This window comes from Bufo gargarizans, chromosome 3, assembly GCF_014858855.1.
Source record: "Bufo gargarizans isolate SCDJY-AF-19 chromosome 3, ASM1485885v1, whole genome shotgun sequence".
NCBI lineage: Eukaryota > Metazoa > Chordata > Amphibia > Anura > Bufonidae > Bufo > Bufo gargarizans.
This window is the reverse complement of record NC_058082.1, coordinates 179,235,395-179,242,406: the sequence shown is the minus strand read 5'-3', so window position 1 is coordinate 179,242,406 and position 7,012 is coordinate 179,235,395.

Here is a 7,012-nt window from a genome sequence, read left to right as displayed (position 1 = left end):
AATCCTTTTTTTTTAGCATCATCCTTATTTCTGAACTATAGAAAATGAACTTTGGATGGTACGCTAATAATGTTCAAAGTGCCCAGTGGGGTGTCACAACTGTTCAAAAAGCCTGACTGCCTCAAAGAGCCCATGACCACCTCTCCTAAGTGTCCAGAACTGCCTCTCAAGTCGTTTCCAGTACGTCCCCTTTGGTCCTTTCAGTCCATCCCTCTTCTGACAGTAAGCAGAGACTCACAGTAAGTACTCACAGTAAGTAGAGATATCACAGAAGAGAGGCGAACTGGAAGGTGCAAAAGGGAGGTACTGGGAACAACTGAAGAGGCAGTCTTGGGCTTTTGGAGGAGGTGGTTTTTGACTCTTTGAACAGTTGTTGCCCCCCCCCCCTCCCTTCCCACTGGGCACTTTGGGCCTCACTCGTATACCAATCAAAGTTCATTTCTAGAGTATAGAAATAAGGATAATGCTAACAAAAGCATGGTTTTAATTATGCTAGGTACCACTACACTATAGTAAAATTAAGTGAAACATTCCATTTAAAATTAGATTACCAAAAATACTGTACACCAAACAGTGCCACATTCTGCTGCATATTATGGCAGTGTTTAAGCAGAATCACATTAGCAAATGTGGATGTCACTGTTTTAAGAAAAATATTCTTACAAAGAGCTTTAGTCTGCTCCTTATTAACTAGGGAGGTCTAGGCTGGTTTCCATATGTCGACACAGTAGATGTTTGCGGTGGCTTTTTTTGGCAAAGCACAGTAATATAAAAAATGGGAATTTTTCTAATCCTACTTACAGCTGTCCAACAAGTTAACATTACATTTTATGACTCTACATACTGTATATTGCATGCAGTATCATTTATGTGTTTCCTTCATGTTTGAAAAGGCTGCAATGTTCTCTATCGAGTATACTTAAGGTTTGATAGACCCGCCTAGCTATGTTATGCCTGAAATGTTGATTGTCCTCAGGCACTGAAGCACATTTCACTACTAATGTATCGTTGGTGAGAAAAATGAGTCCTTACTATTTACTATTATGGTCAGCTGTGTATTATTGGTTTTATCAATGTGATAATGTGTTTTTTCTCTCTTTACAGACTTACACATTTCCAATAACACATTATTGTTATTGTAAATCTACTCAAACATTGCATAATTCTAAAAGTATTTATGTGACTTAGGTTCTTGCTCAGACGTGAGACAATTCTGACCTCAAGCACCTATTAGGAAACAAGCAAACTAGTGTTGACAATGACCCTGTAAGCAAATAGAGAGTACATACAGTGTCGTTCAGTCTACATTGGCAGGGATGCAGTATATATATATTTTTTTATGGAATCATTATTTCCTTTAGTTTAAATATACACACCTTATTTAATACAGCTGCATGGACCTTATAGACAATTACATTTTGCATACCTCTGTATTTTGAATGTGTAAACCACTTAATTAACCACTATCATTTTAGCATTTTCTAATAATAATCTTGGTGTCACAGCCAATTGGGAGTTCAGCACCAAGATCAAATTCTTCATGGGATTTTTATATTTTTTTATCTTCATTGTCTCAAGCAAAAAAAGATGAATCCTAGCACATCATGTTCCTAAGTGCAAATAAGATTAAATCAACTGTAAAAAAATTCATTCGATCAGTTTCACTTAGCTCAGTTTCTTATCTCTTTTAAATTAATTCAGAACATTGTATTTCTTCTACTTCATCTAGCTTCTTTTACTTTTAGATCAACTGGAATTGTGGCACATAGCCACAGGACTGTTGCATATACATTTATCTATTACCGTATAACAACCGTATTTTAGTAATATTTAATGTGTAAATTATGTGCAGGAATATCATTAAATAATCAAAAAGGAAGCTTAAAAACAATCAACAATAGAATAGAGGATACTCACCAGTTAAACTGGAGCCCAGCCCACTGACCACCAGTCAGTGATATAAGTAGAGATTTAAAAAAAAATCTTTTACCACTGAGGAAGGAACATAAGTTCCGAAACGCGTCTGGTGGGGGTTTCCAAGTTGAAGGTGTGCATTGATATCTACCAGTGTTGCGGTACAGCAGATCCCCCGCCAGCTCTTGGCTTCTTGACGATCCCAGTACGCATGCGTGGGGAAGCGCGAGAGGAGACGTTGCATATTCAAGCTGGCATGTAACGAGGTCTGTCTGTGGGAGACGAGCGCTCATTGTATCAGGATCCGTGAGTAACAATTCTATGAAGCATTACTGAAAACAACTATGGATCAAAAAAAGCACTTTATTAATATAATATATGTGCATTACCTACAAGTTGACTGGCAAGCAATACAATAAGCCACTCAACCACAAGGGAACATTGGAGCAGACTGTTATGATGTTTTATCAGTTTGTTACCAATTAAGAGAACCTTGCAATTTAGTTGACACTGAAGAGAGATACAATTGCCAAATATTATCTGACACTACCAACTGCACGGCAAAGTGATGAACTATAAGACAAGGAAACCGTGTTTTTAATTTTTTTTATACATATATAATTTTCAGATCGAAAATTCATATGTGAGAGCTCTGCATTTTAAGGGACCATGATCATATGATAGGGTGTATGAATTCAGTTTTTATTTAATTTATACTTATGTACTGTTTTTTAGTGTGTTGTATTATATACAGTACCGACCAAAAGTTTGGACACACCTTCTAATTCAAAGAGTTTTCTTTATTTTCATGACTATGAAAATTGTAGATTCACACCGAAGGCATCAAAACTTTGAATTAACACATGTGGAATGATATACATAACAAAAAAGTGTGAAACAACTGAAAATATGTCATATTCTAGGTTCTTCAAAGTAGCCACCTTTTGCTTTAATTACTGCTTTGCACACTCATGGCATTCTCTTGATGAGCTTCAAGAGGTAGCCACCTGAAATGGTCTTCCAACAGTCTTGAAGGAGTTTCCAGAGATGCTTAGCACTTGTTGGCCCTTTTGCCTTCACTCTGCGGTCCAGTTCATCCAAACCATCTTGAATAGTTTCAGGTCTGGTGACTGTGGAGGCTAGGTCATCTGGCGCAGCACCCCATCACTCTCTTTCATGGTCAAATAGCCCTTACACACCCTGGAGGTGTGTTTGGGGTCATTGTCCTGTTGAAAAATCAATGATGGTCCAACTAAACGCAAACCGGATGGAATAGGATGACGCTGCAAGATGCTGTGGTAGCCATGCTGGTTCAGTATGCCTTCAATTTTGAATAAATCCCCAACAGTGTCACCAGCAAAGCACCCCCACACCATCACACCTCCTCCTCCATGCTTCACGGTGGGAACCAGGCATGTAGAGTCCATCCGTTCACATTTTCTGCGTCGCACAAAGACACGGTGGTTGGAACCAAAGATCTCAAATTTGGACTCATCAGACCAAAGCACAGATTTCCACTGGTCTAATGTCCATTCCTTGTGTTCTTTAGCCCAAACAAGTCTCTTCTGCTTGTTCCCTGTCCTTAGCAGTGGTTTCCTAGCAGATATTCTACCATGAAGGCCTGATTCACACAGTCTCCTCTTAACAGTTGTTCTAGAGATGTGTCTGCTGCTAGAACTCTGTGTGGCATTGACCTGGTCTCTAATCTGAGCTGCTGTTAACCTGCAATTTCTGAGGCTGGTGACTCGGATGAACTTATCCTCACCAGCAGAGGTGACTCTTGGTCTTCCTTTCCTGGGGCGGTCCGCATGTGAGCCAGTTTCTTTGTAGTGCTTGATGGTTTTTATGACTGCACTTGGGGACACTTTTAAAGTTTTCCCAATTTTTCAGACTGACTGACTATTTCTTAAAGTAATGATGGCCACTCGTTTTTCTTTACTTAGCTGCTTTTTTCTTGCTATAATACAAATTCTAACAGTCTATTGTCGGGTTGTAATAATTCAATTAAGAATTATTAATTATGGTCATAAAAATTATTAATCATAAAAAAAATTAAATTGTTATAATTTGTCATAAATTCTAAAAATCATGACCTGGTGAATTGTAGACAACCTAATTGATACAATTCACATCTGAGTCCGACTATTTCCTCAGATAAATAAGTTCTTTTTGACGTGAGATGACGTTAATGATAAAACATGTAGTTCTGCATTATACAATAATACACAGGTTTATAAAAATATGCAGATTTATTGGTTATAAGGTTATAAACATATATAAGTAAATAAACACAATGAAACATGCAAAGGAATATATATAGCATTACAAGCTTAACAATACATGTGAGAGGAAATAACTTGTCACATTATAACAAAGCTATTATTAGGTTAGGATATCAAATAGGAACATAATTTATATACATTACTTCTGTTCAGAGAAAATCTCATGATATCAGGATGGGCATGTCTAATCCTAGACATCAATATGGAATGCTAAATACATTCCACCCCCCTCTAACCAACTACACATCACATGACTTCAGGCATGGGCAAATCCATTCAAGGATATAGCTTAGAAGAGATAACTGTATCCTTCCGCCCCATCCTGGACTATTTTCACATATATAACTTTGGTAAGACTATTAAGACAAATGACAGGGATATATGATCTTTGCTAGACCATATCTTAAATGGAAAGGACTTAAAATAAGTCTTTCCTGTGGGAAACCATCACTTAGCTTGGCGAAGAATGTTCTATCAATATATATATATATATATATATATAAGCAATTATTTACTGCCTTGCTAGATTATGAGTCTTGATTCTTCTGCAGGTAGAATGAAGTCTCACAATATCCTAAAACTACATCTCAATATGGAGATGATCAATTAATTTAATTATGTATTTATTCGCCAATCTAGATGGTATAATTTCACCCACACTATCAAATTAGTCTTAATAAAATGAAATATCATTTTCTGTATCTCTTACCAAGTCCTAGTAGAAATCTCACTTCTGCTCCTAGGAAAGCTGGGTGGTCCATCATAGCACATCTCACCATGGCTTCCATCTTGATAGACCCCTCTAGACAGCTTTACTTCTCTTTCCTCTCTTTCTTGTGTGTGTCTCTGTTCTCTGTCCAATGTCTCCTTTCTCCCCCCCTGTGTATGGTTTATGAACACAAACTTATCAGTTAGACACACCTTCCTAGTTTGGAGCTTTCCAATCATTGTCGGATGGGTGTGATCATTGATAAGAAATGACATCATAACCTTACCCAGAATGCACTTTTGCTACTGTTGTAATGTCACCTACTCATACCTAGGTGGCACTGCTGTGTAAGCTATTTGCATCCTAGTATAAAGGGTTAACTTCTGTAAGTCTGAATAAAGGTATAACATACAATTGAACTTAAAAGCTTTAATTCAAGGCTATAGGGATTAGATTTGGCACTTGTAGCAATTAGAGACAGACCTCTAGGCGCCTCTCTGGATGTTTCTCTCACAATGTTTATTTGTACATCGTAAATAACTTCACTGGCTTTGTTTTCTCAGAGATATCAGTACCTCCTCTCATACCAAAGAGGTGAATAATTGTTACAAAACACACATCTTCACAGACACTCTTTTAGAGACAAAGATTCTCCTAATGAGAAATATATATAATATACTGGATACATGTTGTCTTCATAACATATAACAGTATAATATATATTATATGTCCTACTGATTGTCTTATGCTAAGGACTAAGGCTCATTAAATGAATACATGAATACTATATATTTGCTTCATTGATAAATGCCTAATTGTATAGGTAATTATCACCAGCTGCATAGAGCTTATCTTTAACTCCCGTCATAAATTTATCAGTAGATAAGAAGGCCTCTTCTCAGACTGGTACATTCATGAGAAGAATAACACTAAAAAGTAGAAACCTTCGTGTGACCTTACTTTGGCCTTCTCAAGACATACAAAATTGTAACTATAGTGGAGCATGGCTCTTAAAGGTAATGAACATCCATCTTGACTAAAAATGAATTGGATATCAATGTATTTACCTATGAAAAGGCACGACACTATTCAGTAGGACTATCAGCTGTGTAGCCACCTGACTTCTCCACAATGCAACTGATGGTCCCAACCCCATTTATAAGGCAAGAAATCCCACTTATTAAACCTGACAGGGCACACCTGTGAAGTGAAAACCATTTCAGGTGACTACCTCTTGAAGCTCATCAAGAGAATGCCAAGAGTGTACAAAGCAGTAATCAAAGCAAAAGGTGACTACTTTGAAGAACCTAGAATATGACATATTTTCAGTTGTTTCACACTTTTTTGTTATGTATATAATTCCACATGTGTTAATTCATAGTTTTGATGCCTTCATTGTGAATCTACAATTTTCATAGTCATGAAAATAAAGAAAACTCTTTGAATGAGGTGTGTCCAAACTTTTGGTCTGTACTGTATATGAATTAATAATGTTATATGCAAATTACTGTGTGCCAGTCATCTTTCAGAATTTTTTGTGAAGCTTAAAAACAGTATGATTTACATATATGACAATAGGAATCTTGGTGTCCTACAGTTACTACAACAACCACAGCAAATAAAGTAAACCAAAAAGCTGCCTGCCTTAGCTGTGTTTTCTTGAACATTGTCGGTGCATTGCAGAAATGCATATGCTGTAGATATGATTTTGCTATATACTATTTTCACCTTTAAAGGGGTTGTCCACGATTTTATAAGTTATGGCCAATTTTCAGGATAGTCCATCACTATCTGATCTGTGGTGGTCCAACACCAAGCACCCCTGCTTTTTAGCTTTTCAGCAGAAGCACTCATGCCAGAGATCGGTCAATATTATATTCCCCATTTTAAATTTGGACAGGATAGTGCTGTACCTGAAGAAGAACAAAACACTTTTATCTACAGTACTTCCCTCCATCTCTGCTTTTTTCAAGCTATGAGGACTTGATTCATGCACCTTCCGGTCCCAGGCCTGTAAACTTTCAGAATCACATGTACCCACAGTCATGTTTCATAAGAAGGACATAAACCAGCGGTAAGCTAATACTGCTTAGAGACATATTAATGC